The sequence below is a fragment of the Mixophyes fleayi genome, chromosome 1 (assembly GCF_038048845.1).
Source record: "Mixophyes fleayi isolate aMixFle1 chromosome 1, aMixFle1.hap1, whole genome shotgun sequence".
Lineage (NCBI taxonomy): Eukaryota > Metazoa > Chordata > Amphibia > Anura > Limnodynastidae > Mixophyes > Mixophyes fleayi.
The window spans coordinates 161,163,444-161,176,975 of record NC_134402.1 but is presented as its reverse complement, the minus strand read 5'-3'; the positions used below and the strand labels follow the sequence as shown (position 1 = coordinate 161,176,975).

The 13,532-nt window shown below is 41.1% G+C and overlaps 2 non-coding genes across 2 annotated transcripts; both read right to left on the bottom strand.

Moving 5' to 3' along the window:
- Nucleotides 1-8,302: 8,302 nt before the first annotated feature.
- Nucleotides 8,303-8,375, bottom strand: TRNAK-UUU (transfer RNA lysine (anticodon UUU)). Its single transcript has one exon. It is a non-coding gene; the product is annotated as a tRNA-Lys (tRNA).
- A 2,010-nt stretch (nt 8,376-10,385) lies between these two features.
- TRNAK-UUU (transfer RNA lysine (anticodon UUU)) lies at nt 10,386-10,458 on the bottom strand. The gene has a single exon. It is a non-coding gene; the product is annotated as a tRNA-Lys (tRNA).
- Nucleotides 10,459-13,532: the final 3,074 nt, after the last annotated feature.

Here is a 13,532-nt window from a genome sequence, read left to right as displayed (position 1 = left end):
CGAGCTTCTACCTGGGAACTTCCCCTCCGGAAAAACGAAAGTGGCCTATGTGATTTCGTTATTGTCCGGTCAAGCTTTAGCATGGGCTTCCCCCTTATGGGAGAGGGACGACCCCATTCTACATAACTTCAACCTCTTCTTGTCCACCTTCAAGAAAATATTTGATGAGCCAGGAAGGGTGTCCAATGCCGCTTCCGGCTTACTACGTCTCCGCCAGGGAAACCAGTCTGTGGGGCAGTATGCGGTCCACTTCAGAACCATGGCCTCTGAACTTCGCTGGAACGATGAGGCTCTAGTAGCTACATTCTGGCAGGGCCTTTCAGACCGAATCAAAGACGAGTTGGTATCCCAGGAACTCCCTACGTCTTTGGACGACATTATCTCCCTCTGTGTCAAAGTTGATTTGCGTTTCAAGGAACGTAATTCCGAGAAGGAACAGTCGCGGCGTAGCATGATTCGCTTGGCCCCCAACTTCCAAACCCCTGTTCTTCCCCCTGAAGAGCCCATGCAACTTGGGAGGACCCGCCTATCAGCCGAAGAGAGGGAGAGGAGATTTCGGAACAAGTTGTGTTTATATTGTGGAGAGAGTGGCCATCTTCTGAGTTCTTGTCCCAAACGCTCGGGAAACGACAGGGCCTAACGAGTTCTGGAGCTGTGTCGTTGGGCCTCTTTTCTCAGTGTCAGTCAGTTCCCAATAGCAATGATTGCCTGTCTATTCCCATTTCCCTTCAGTTAGGACAAAAGACCTTCCCGCAGTCGGCTCTTCTAGATTCCGGAGCCGCAGGAAATTTCATTTCTGCCACAGTAGTTAAACAATTCGCTATTCCCACACAAGCCTTGGAACAACCCATCTCTCTGATGGCCATTGATGGGGGAAGAATCCCTGAGGGGTCCATCCTGGTACGCACTATTCCTCTTCTACTTCAGATAGGAGCACTTCATCGGGAGAAGATTTCTTTTCTAGTAATACAGAGATCTACCAACCCAGTCATCCTAGGACTTCCTTGGCTTCGTGTCCACTCTCCCACTTTGGACTGGAAATCTGGTCACATATTGTCCTGGGGACAGTCCTGCTTCTCTCGCTGCCTACAGAGAGTGGTTCCCCCGAATAGTCCCAGACGTACCCAAGAATTTCCTGTGACTCTCCTGCCTGAACCATACCAAACCTTCTCTGATGTTTTTTGTCAACAAGAGGCCACTAGACTTCCCCCTCACAGAATCTGGGACTGTGGCATTGATCTGATACCTGGTAAACCCATTCCCAGGGGCCGTGTTTACCCCCTTTCCCTCCCGGAATCTAAGGCTATGGAGGAGTACATCCAAGAAAATCTAAACAGGGGCTTCATCCGCAAGTCTGCCTCCCCAGCTGGGGCTGGCTTCTTCTTCGTAAAAAAGAAAGATGGGGGCCTCCGCCCTTGCATTGATTACAGAGGCCTGAATGCCATTACCGTTAAAAATCGGTATCCACTGCCACTGATTTCTGAACTATTTGACCGGATCAAGGGTGCCACCATCTTTTCTAAACTTGACCTCAGAGGAGCGTATAACCTTATACGCATTAAGGAGGGGGATGAATGGAAGACGGCGTTTAACACCCGAGACGGCCACTTTGAATATCTGGTCATGCCTTTCGGGCTATGTAATGCCCCAGCTGTATTTCAGAGCTTTATGAATGAGCTGTTTCAAGACCTCTTGTACCAATCTGTAGTCATCTACTTGGACGACATTCTCATCTTTTCTCAAGATCTAGCATCTCATCGTACTCATGTATTGGAGGTCCTCTCTCGTATCCGAAAAAATCAGTTATTTTGCAAGTTGGAGAAATGCACCTTCGAGCAGAGACAAATTCCCTTCCTGGGATATATTATTTCGGGCACCGGTCTACAGATGGATCCCACAAAATTGAAAGCCATACTTGACTGGCCCCAACCTTCAGGCCTTAAAGCCACTCAACGCTTCCTAGGATTCTCCAACTATTATCGTCAATTTATCAAGGGGTACTCCTCTCTCGTGGCTCCCATCACAGCATTGACCCGCAAATCTGCTGATGCTGGTATTTGGTCCTCTGAGGCTATCCAAGCCTTTATATTATTAAAGTCTCTCTTTTCATCCGCACCCATTCTTCAACAGCCAGATTGTTCTCGTCCCTTTGTCCTGGAGGTAGATGCCTCTTCTGTTGGCACAGGAGCCGTACTATCACAGCGAGGTCCTTCTGGAAAACTTCATCCCTGCGGATTCTTTTCCCGTCGCTTTTTACCTGCTGAGAGGAATTATGGGATTGGCGACAAAGAGCTCCTGGCCATCAAATTGGCTCTCTCCGAATGGAGACATTTACTAGAAGGAGCGCAATTCCCTATCACCATATATACCGACCATAAGAATTTGCTTTACTTACGCACTGCTCGATGTCTAAATCCTCGACAAGCAAGGTGGTCCTTATTCTTCTCACGCTTTGATTTCAACATCACTTTTCACTCAGGATCTAAGAACACAAAGGCAGACGCCTTATTTCGCTCTTTTGATCCAGCTGACATGGAATCCTCGGAAGATAAGAAATTCATTGTAAATCCATGTCAAGTATTGGCAGCTACACACCTGAAAAAGGGTTGTCCTCCAGGCAAAACATTCATCTTGCCACATCTACGCACCCGGCTCCTTCACTGGGCTCATCACTCACTCTTCTCTGGGCATGCCGGCATTCGCAAGACCTGGGACTTATTGTCCCGAAGCTACTGGTGGCCTTCATTGCTGGAGGATGTGAAGAGATTTGTTGCTGCTTGTTCCAAATGTGCTCAACACAAGACCTCTAGGAAGAAACCTTATGGATGCTTGCTCCCATTACCCATTCCTGATTACCCTTGGTCACAGATCTCCATGGATTTTATCACGGACCTTCCCCCTTCCAAATCCTGTACTGTAGTGCTTGTGGTCACGGATCGCTTCTCTAAAACAGCCCACTTTATTGCTCTCAAAGGCCTTCCTTCTTCCTCCTCCTTAGCCGATATTTTCATTAAAGAAATATTTCGCCTCCATGGCTGTCCTCAACATATTGTCTCCGATAGGGGATCACAATTCATATCAAAATTTTGGCGGTCTTTTTGCAATAAATCCGGGATTAAGCTTGACTTCTCTTCCGCATATCATCCCCAGTCTAATGGGGCTACTGAGAGAACCAACCAAGAATTAGAGAAGTTTCTAAGAATATTTATTTCTAGTAACCAAGACAACTGGGTGGACCTTCTCCCTTGGGCCGAGTTCGCCCATAACAACCATTTTCATGAGGCCATCTCTAACTCCCCCTTTTTTGTTCTGTATGGCTGCCATCCTAGACTACCCACCTTCTCTCAAGTCTCATCTTCTGAAGTTCCAGCAGTGGACTCTCTGGTTCGTAACTTCTCTGATATTTGGGAACAAACCAAGACAAACTTAAAACAAGCAACTACTCGTTCCAAAAAATTCTACGATAAAAGGAGAAGAATGACTCCAAGTTTTGCAGTTGGTGACAGGGTATGGCTATCCACCCAGAACATTCGTTTAAAGGTTCCCAGTAAAAAATTTGCTCCCAAGTTTATTGGCCCATTTGCTATATCTGAGATTATTAATCCCGTAGCCTTTAGATTGAGTCTGCCTCCCTCCTTACGCATACCCAATGTCTTCCATGTCTCCTTGTTAAAACCGATGGTAACCAACAGATTCTCCACCTCATCCAGAACTCCTCCTCCTGCTGTGGATCGGGATCAAGTTGAATACGAGATTAAAACTATCCTAGATTCTCGTAAAGTTCAAGGTGCCATACAGTTCTTGGTGGATTGGAAGGGTTACGGCCCTGAGGAGCGCTCATGGGTAAGAGCCATTGACCTACATGCTCCCCGTCTACTTAAATCCTTCCATAAAAAATTTCCTTTGAAACCCTATTAGGTGTTCGGAGTCCACCTTTATGGCAGGGGGTACTGTCACGGACTTACCTTATCCCCGCCGCTCCGTCCAGCCGCACTTCCGCATTCAGGACCATGTGACCGCACCCGGAGGCGGTCACATGACCACAACCTAGAGGCGGGGATTTTGAATCCCCTTCAGTATAAAAACCTCACTCTGACACTCGCTGGGTGTCAGAGCAACACTTACCTGTTCCTGGCTCCTGCTCTTCGTGGATTGCAGTGTCTTCCTGTTTCCAGTGTCTCCTGTGTGCTGATCTCTGCCTGTTTGACTTCCCTGGCTCTCTAATCCCTGTGTACCGACCCGGCTTGCTGACCATTCTCCTATTCTTGTGACCCGTGTACCAAACCTGGCTTGTTGACTCCGAGTTGCCTTCTGATTCTGCCTGACTCCATTCCTGTGTACCGAACCGGCTTGTTGACTCTGCTACCACCGCTTCACTCCGCTGTACTACATCTTGAGGCGAACCTGGGGACCGCGACCTGCGACTCCTGGCAGCGAAGCCCACCCCGCCTTGCGGCGGTTCTTGGTGAACACCGGGGAGATCGTTAGACTCCGCACCTCAGGTAAGCCAGCGCTAATCAAGATTAGTAATATAGTATCCAGAATCTGTTACACTAGCTCAGGAACTCGGAGGCAGTGTGAGGGGCTATTGTCTGATGAGTATTGTATCTGCAAGTTCTGCAACTCCCTAGTTGACGAGAGATGCATCCAACGATGCCAGTCCCCCAGTACTCTGAATATAGGCGGGCATCCATTGGAGGATTATCACTCCCTGGTGGGTAAGGTGCTAAACCAAACTGAGTGTTGGGTGTGCTCTCACGTGCCTCAAGGGCAGCATAACATAGGACTAGTGCCATTCCCGCTAAACATATCCGAAGTACTCGAATTAAGGGGTGGGAGGCCCATAGAAGGGAGGTACAATAACACTAGGTCCCCTAGTCTGACGCTTCGACAATACTCCATAGGCAGATCGTTGCTGTGCCTAAACATATCTCATGCAAAGCGCCTGGAGAATTGGGAGGCTGACCTATCAGATCAGACAATGGCTCGCCACACTCATTTTAGAGAGAGACCTACAAGGTCACTACTAGGCAGGAATGCTGATGGAAGTCACAAGTTAGGGCGTATAACCAAACATAAGAAGGTATCTATTGGAAAAGTCTCTACAGATAAATGTGAAAATATCATTAATGCCGACACGTGTCTAGAGCAGATGGAGACACTAGGCATGGGTAGTTTTATCAAAACTCTGTGTGATATAATTCATGGGCATACTGTTCCTTATGTTCTCCCTGATGATGTGTATTTTGTTTGTGGGAGGAAAGCTTATTGCTGGGTGACTCCGAGTTCCAAGGGCTTGTGTTTCTTAGCTAAACTGGTTCCTGAAATCATGACTATTACTCATGAAGAAATGGTAGATATTCACAAGACTACATCACCACCATACATACACACACAGTATGAACACCGTGGCAAGAGAAATATGATTCCTGGTGAGGAACCCATAGCTACAAAATTGATTAGTGAAACTGCTGGTTTCCAAGTTATGGTTGCTCTAGATCTCACCAGGACCGCTCGGGGAACATTAAACTTTAAGTATATCCAAGACCTAGCTAAATTAATAGATAATATCACCGAGATGTATGATGACACTTTCAGGTATACTGGAAGGGAGCTACAAGCGTACAAGAAGGAGTTGGTGCAACATAGACTGGTACTAAATTATCTCACCTCTATTACTGGTGGGTACTGTGTGACACTGGCCACCCAGTTCGGTGTCAAATGTTGCACGTACATTACTAATAATACGGAAGACCCTAAAGAGGTTATAGACCGGAAGATGGATGAAATTTTGCAGCTGAAATGGGAATTTCGAAAGAGCCATAATTCTTCGTTATATGAGGTCGGGGAAAAGGTGGCGGGTTGGTTCTCATGGTTGAACCCAGCAAAATGGTTCTCTGGTCTGGGGGAGTGGGTACAGGAAATGATTGCGAGTGTAGGTAAGCTCCTTCTCCTTATACTGGGTGTCATCTTAGCAATTGGTTTAGTTGTCAAATGTGTTCCTACTGTGTTGAAGTGTGGAAAACGGTCTCATAAGAGTAACACTGAGAAAGAGACTGAAAGGGTGGTACCAGATACCGAGATCATGGTCTGTGAAGAAGTATTGTATAATCCTGAACTTGAAACGGTGATTGGGTGATAGTTTATTACACTATCAAAGGGTGGAACTGTCGAAGTCAGCAAATTGGATAAAGTCATTTCAATTAAAGTCTAGCAAACTTGGTTGTCTTTGTCTGAAAAGATGCGTACGGTACGCTATGTCGTACAAGGGCACGCTACGGCGTGAAAGGGCGTACGCATCCACTACACGTGGCAGCAACAGTAATTGGTCTTTTACCATACATTTGCACAAACACGCATACTTATAAAATAGTACACATTATTGGTAGTTGCAACACATAGTCAGTTATGTCGAAATATAGTAGTATTTATATGTTATATCAGAGTTACATGCATATTAGTGAAATACACAGAACGGGTTAAAGGAATAACATCATGAGTGGTATCATAATGAACCTTGTTACATATCCTACTGTTTGGTGCGCTCTGCGAGGGAATCGCAGAGTGCATACGCAAGTTATGAATGATAGGGAATTATGAACTACTTAAGAGTAAGGAATTCTGGCGGGAAGAGCAGAGCATACCCCCTGCAGAGATGACCCCCTCCTTTGGATTCCTTAGGATGAACCAGCCAATGATTGACGACCCCTTGGACATTCCTGAGACCCGGACCAATAGATGCAAGCCATACCATCTTCATTGTATTACTGTACTTGATTGTGTATATAAGCAGCAGCTTGTGATCCAGAGTGCAGACTTCTTGTCCCCAGACTTCAGGATTGAATGACTGCACTGGATCCAGAGCGCCTGCGTTAAGTAACGGCTGTATTTACTATTACATCGCTTGAGCATATTTTTTCAACTTATTGCGAATAAATATTTGTGCGTTGGAAACACAAATCGAGGTTCGACAATCGTTATTGGTTAGCGACAATACGCACATTACAAGTCATACTGTGAATTTGTAAAATGTGAAGAGAAGTTCATCAGCTTAATCAATAAATAATCTTGCGTTATGCGTGGAGTTTCTTGTATTTTTGTTTAAATAATATGGCTATTTACTGCAGAATCACTTGTTTCCTCATCAACAATTTGAGAAATGATGATAATGACCTTTTTTACTTTTATCGCGGAAATCATTCACAGTATACGTTTTGCATGGCACAGAGAATATAGATTGCCATCGTTTAAAAGGCATACACTGCTTGAACAGGGACTTGAACCCTGGACCCTCAGATCAAAAGTCTGATGCTCTACCAACTGAGCTATCCAGGCTCTCTTCTTATCTTGTACTCATTTGGAAAATGGGCAGTTCTGTAACAAATGCCAATTTAATCGTGGCCAATGTTCTGTAAAGTGTGAGCCGAAAGGCTTGGTTGGAAGGTCTCAGGATGCAAAAACCTTTGATTGTCCCTTGGTTGAACATTTAGATCCCACCAAACTGTAAGTCTTAATGCCCTTCAAGATTCATTTTCAACTATACTGCTTGGGGGATTAATTTGTTTGCTGTCTAATTTAATTACTATGTTGCTAACAAATTGGGATGAAGTTGGGATAGATAGGAAATGAGGTGAAATGTCTAACCTTAATATACTTAGAATTTAATCTACAAGTAATATTTGCCTCATAGCATTTTATTTAGATGCTGCACCACTTTAAGTCCCACATAGCATCTCAAGTTTCTAGGAAATTATGTATTTGGATTGGACTGACCTGACTTGCACTTACAGATGTTCACTAATGTCCAGCTTTTATCAGTACATGACAGCGTAATGTAATCATACTGTGAAATTGTGTAATGGTAAGAGAAGTTGACCAACTAAGTCAATAAATCCACTTGCGATAAAAAATTTTTTATTTCACCTTGGTTGATCATAGAGATCTTAGTACACTATAAGTATTTATACCCTTCAAGACTCAATTTCATCTGTACACTTAATTTACAGATGTACACTAATGTCATGCTTGTGTAATGGCATTATAATCCAGTCATACTGTGAATTTGTAAAATGTGAAGAGAAGTTCATCAGCTTAATCAATAAATTATCTTGCGTTATGCGTGGAGTTTCTTGTATTTTTGTTTAAATAATATGGCTATTTACTGCAGAATCACTTGTTTCCTCTTCAACAATTTGAGAAATGATGATAATGACCTTTTTCACTTTTATCGCAGAAATCATTCACAGTATACGTTTTGCATGGCACAGAGAATATAGATTGCCATCGTTTAAAAGGCATACACCGCCTGAACAGGGACTTGAACCCTGGACCCTCAGATTAAAAGTCTGATGCTCTACCGACTGAGCTATCCAGGCTCTCTTTTTATCTTGTACTCATTTGGAAAATGGGCAGTTCTGTAACCAATGCCAATTTAATCGTGGCCAATGTTCTGTAAAGTGTGAGCCGAAAGGCTTGGTTGGAAGGTCTCAGGATGCAAAAACCTTTGATTGTCCCTTGGTTGAACATTTAGATCCCACCAAACTGTAAGTCTTAATGCCCTTCAAGATTCATTTTCAACTATACTGCTTGGGGGATTAATTTGTTTGCTGTCTAATTTAATTACTATGTTGCTAACAAATTGGGATGAAGTTGGGTTAGATAGGAAATGAGGTGAAATGTCTAACCTTAATATACTTAGAATTTAATCTACAAGTAATATTTGCCTCGTAGCATTTTATTTAGATGCTGCACCACTTTAAGTCCCACATAGCATCTCAAGTTTCTAGGAAATTATGTATTTGGATTGGACTGACCTGACTTGCACTTACAGATGTTCACTAATGTCCAGCTTTTATCAGTACATGACAGTGTAATGTAATCATACTGTGAAATTGTGTAATGGTAAGAGAAGTTGACCAACTAAGTCAATAAATCCACTTGCGATAAAAAAAAAGTTTATTTCACCTTGGTTGATCATAGAGATCTTAGTACACTATAAGTATTCATACCCTTCAAGACTCAATTTCATCTGTACACTTAATTTACAGATGTACACTAATGTCATGCTTGTGTAATGGCATTATAATCCAGTCATACTGTGAATTTGTAAAATGTGAAGAGAAGTTCATCAGCTTAATCAATAAATTATCTTGCGTTATGCGTGGAGTTTCTTGTATTTTTGTTTAAATAATATGGCTATTTACTGCAGAATCACTTGTTTCCTCATCAACAATTTGAGAAATGATGATAATGACCTTTTTCACTTTTATCGCGGAAATCATTCACAGTATACGTTTTGCATGGCACAGAGAATATAGATTGCCATCGTTTAAAAGGCATACACTGCTTGAACAGGGATTTGAACCCTGGACCCTCAGATCAAAAGTCTGATGCTCTACCGACTGAGCTATCCAGGCTCTCTTTTTATGTTGTACTCATTTGGAAAATGGGCAGTTCTGTAACCAATGCCAATTTAATCGTGGCCAATGTTCTGTAAAGTGTGAGCCGAAAGGCTTGGTTGGGAGGTCTCAGGATGCAAAAACCTTTGATTGTCCCTTGGTTGAACATTTAGATCCCACCAAACTGTAAGTCTTAATGCCCTTCAAGATTCATTTTCAACTATACTGCTTGGGGGATTAATTTGTTTGCTGTCTAATTTAATTACTATGTTGCTAACAAATTGGGATGAAGTTGGGATAGATAGGAAATGAGGTGAAATGTCTAACCTTAATATACTTAGAATTTAATCTACAAGTAATATTTGCCTCGTAGCATTTTATTTAGATGCTGCACCACTTTAAGTCCCACATAGCATCTCAAGTTTCTAGGAAATTATGTATTTGGATTGGACTGACCTGACTTGCACTTACAGATGTTCACTAATGTCCAGCTTTTATCAGTACATGACAGTGTAATGTAATCATACTGTGAAATTGTGTAATGGTAAGAGAAGTTGACCAACTAAGTCAATAAATCCACTTGCGATAAAAAAAAAAGTTTATTTCACCTTGGTTGATCATAGAGATCTTAGTACACTATAAGTATTTATACCCTTCAAGACTCAATTTCATCTGTACACTTAATTTACAGATGTACACTAATGTCATGCTTGTGTAATGGCATTATAATCCAGTCATACTGTGAATTTGTAAAATGTGAAGAGAAGTTCATCAGCTTAATCAATAAATTATCTTGCGTTATGCGTGGAGTTTCTTGTATTTTTGTTTAAATAATATGGCTATTTACTGCAGAATCACTTGTTTCCTCTTCAACAATTTGAGAAATGATGATAATGACCTTTTTCACTTTTATCGCAGAAATCATTCACAGTATACGTTTTGCATGGCACAGAGAATATAGATTGCCATCGTTTAAAAGGCATACACCGCCTGAACAGGGACTTGAACCCTGGACCCTCAGATTAAAAGTCTGATGCTCTACCGACTGAGCTATCCAGGCTCTCTTTTTATCTTGTACTCATTTGGAAAATGGGCAGTTCTGTAACCAATGCCAATTTAATCGTGGCCAATGTTCTGTAAAGTGTGAGCCGAAAGGCTTGGTTGGAAGGTCTCAGGATGCAAAAACCTTTGATTGTCCCTTGGTTGAACATTTAGATCCCACCAAACTGTAAGTCTTAATGCCCTTCAAGATTCATTTTCAACTATACTGCTTGGGGGATTAATTTGTTTGCTGTCTAATTTAATTACTATGTTGCTAACAAATTGGGATGAAGTTGGGTTAGATAGGAAATGAGGTGAAATGTCTAACCTTAATATACTTAGAATTTAATCTACAAGTAATATTTGCCTCGTAGCATTTTATTTAGATGCTGCACCACTTTAAGTCCCACATAGCATCTCAAGTTTCTAGGAAATTATGTATTTGGATTGGACTGACCTGACTTGCACTTACAGATGTTCACTAATGTCCAGCTTTTATCAGTACATGACAGTGTAATGTAATCATACTGTGAAATTGTGTAATGGTAAGAGAAGTTGACCAACTAAGTCAATAAATCCACTTGCGATAAAAAAAAAGTTTATTTCACCTTGGTTGATCATAGAGATCTTAGTACACTATAAGTATTCATACCCTTCAAGACTCAATTTCATCTGTACACTTAATTTACAGATGTACACTAATGTCATGCTTGTGTAATGGCATTATAATCCAGTCATACTGTGAATTTGTAAAATGTGAAGAGAAGTTCATCAGCTTAATCAATAAATTATCTTGCGTTATGCGTGGAGTTTCTTGTATTTTTGTTTAAATAATATGGCTATTTACTGCAGAATCACTTGTTTCCTCATCAACAATTTGAGAAATGATGATAATGACCTTTTTCACTTTTATCGCGGAAATCATTCACAGTATACGTTTTGCATGGCACAGAGAATATAGATTGCCATCGTTTAAAAGGCATACACTGCTTGAACAGGGATTTGAACCCTGGACCCTCAGATCAAAAGTCTGATGCTCTACCGACTGAGCTATCCAGGCTCTCTTTTTATGTTGTACTCATTTGGAAAATGGGCAGTTCTGTAACCAATGCCAATTTAATCGTGGCCAATGTTCTGTAAAGTGTGAGCCGAAAGGCTTGGTTGGGAGGTCTCAGGATGCAAAAACCTTTGATTGTCCCTTGGTTGAACATTTAGATCCCACCAAACTGTAAGTCTTAATGCCCTTCAAGATTCATTTTCAACTATACTGCTTGGGGGATTAATTTGTTTGCTGTCTAATTTAATTACTATGTTGCTAACAAATTGGGATGAAGTTGGGATAGATAGGAAATGAGGTGAAATGTCTAACCTTAATATACTTAGAATTTAATCTACAAGTAATATTTGCCTCGTAGCATTTTATTTAGATGCTGCACCACTTTAAGTCCCACATAGCATCTCAAGTTTCTAGGAAATTATGTATTTGGATTGGACTGACCTGACTTGCACTTACAGATGTTCACTAATGTCCAGCTTTTATCAGTACATGACAGTGTAATGTAATCATACTGTGAAATTGTGTAATGGTAAGAGAAGTTGACCAACTAAGTCAATAAATCCACTTGCGATAAAAAAAAAAGTTTATTTCACCTTGGTTGATCATAGAGATCTTAGTACACTATAAGTATTCATACCCTTCAAGACTCAATTTCATCTGTACACTTAATTTACAGATGTACACTAATGTCATGCTTGTGTAATGGCATTATAATCCAGTCATACTGTGAATTTGTAAAATGTGAAGAGAAGTTCATCAGCTTAATCAATAAATTATCTTGCGTTATGCGTGGAGTTTCTTGTATTTTTGTTTAAATAATATGGCTATTTACTGCAGAATCACTTGTTTCCTCATCAACAATTTGAGAAATGATGATAATGACCTTTTTCACTTTTATTGCGGAAATCATTCACAGTATACGTTTTGCATGGCACAGAGAATATAGATTGCCATCGTTTAAAAGGCATACACCGCCTGAACAGAGACTTGAACCCTGGACCCTGAGATTAAAAGTCTGATGCTCTACCGACTGAGCTATCCAGGCTCTCTTTTTATGTTGTACTCATTTGGAAAATGGGCAGTTCTGTAACCAATGCCAATTTAATCATGGCCAATGTTCTGTAAAGTGTGAGCCGAAAGGCTTGGTTGGAAGGTCTCAGGATGCAAAAACCTTTGATTGTCCCTTGGTTGAACATTTAGATCCCACCAAACTGTAAGTCTTAATGCCCTTCAAGATTCATTTTCAACTATACTGCTTGGGGGATTAATTTGTTTGCTGTCTAATTTAATTACTATGTTGCTAACAAATTGGGATGAAGTTGGGTTAGATAGGAAATGAGGTGAAATGTCTAACCTTAATATACTTAGAATTTAATCTACAAGTAATATTTGCCTCGTAGCATTTTATTTAGATGCTGCACCACTTTAAGTCCCACATAGCATCTCAAGTTTCTAGGAAATTATGTATTTGGATTGGACTGACCTGACTTGCACTTACAGATGTTCACTAATGTCCAGCTTTTATCAGTACATGACAGCGTAATGTAATCATACTGTGAAATTGTGTAATGGTAAGAGAAGTTGACCAACTAAGTCAATAAATCCACTTGCGATAAAAAAATTTTTATTTCACCTTGGTTGATCATAGAGATCTTAGTACACTATAAGTATTCATACCCTTCAAGACTCAATTTCATCTGTACACTTAATTTACAGATGTACACTAATGTCATGCTTGTGTAATGGCATTATAATCCAGTCATACTGTGAATTTGTAAAATGTGAAGAGAAGTTCATCAGCTTAATCAATAAATTATCTTGCGTTATGCGTGGAGTTTCTTGTATTTTTGTTTAAATAATATGGCTATTTACTGCAGAATCACTTGTTTCCTCATCAACAATTTGAGAAATGATGATAATGACCTTTTTCACTTTTATTGCAGAAATCATTCACAGTATACGTTTTGCATGGCACAGAGAATATAGATTGCCATCGTTTAAAAGGCATACACCGCCTGAACAGAGACTTGAACCCT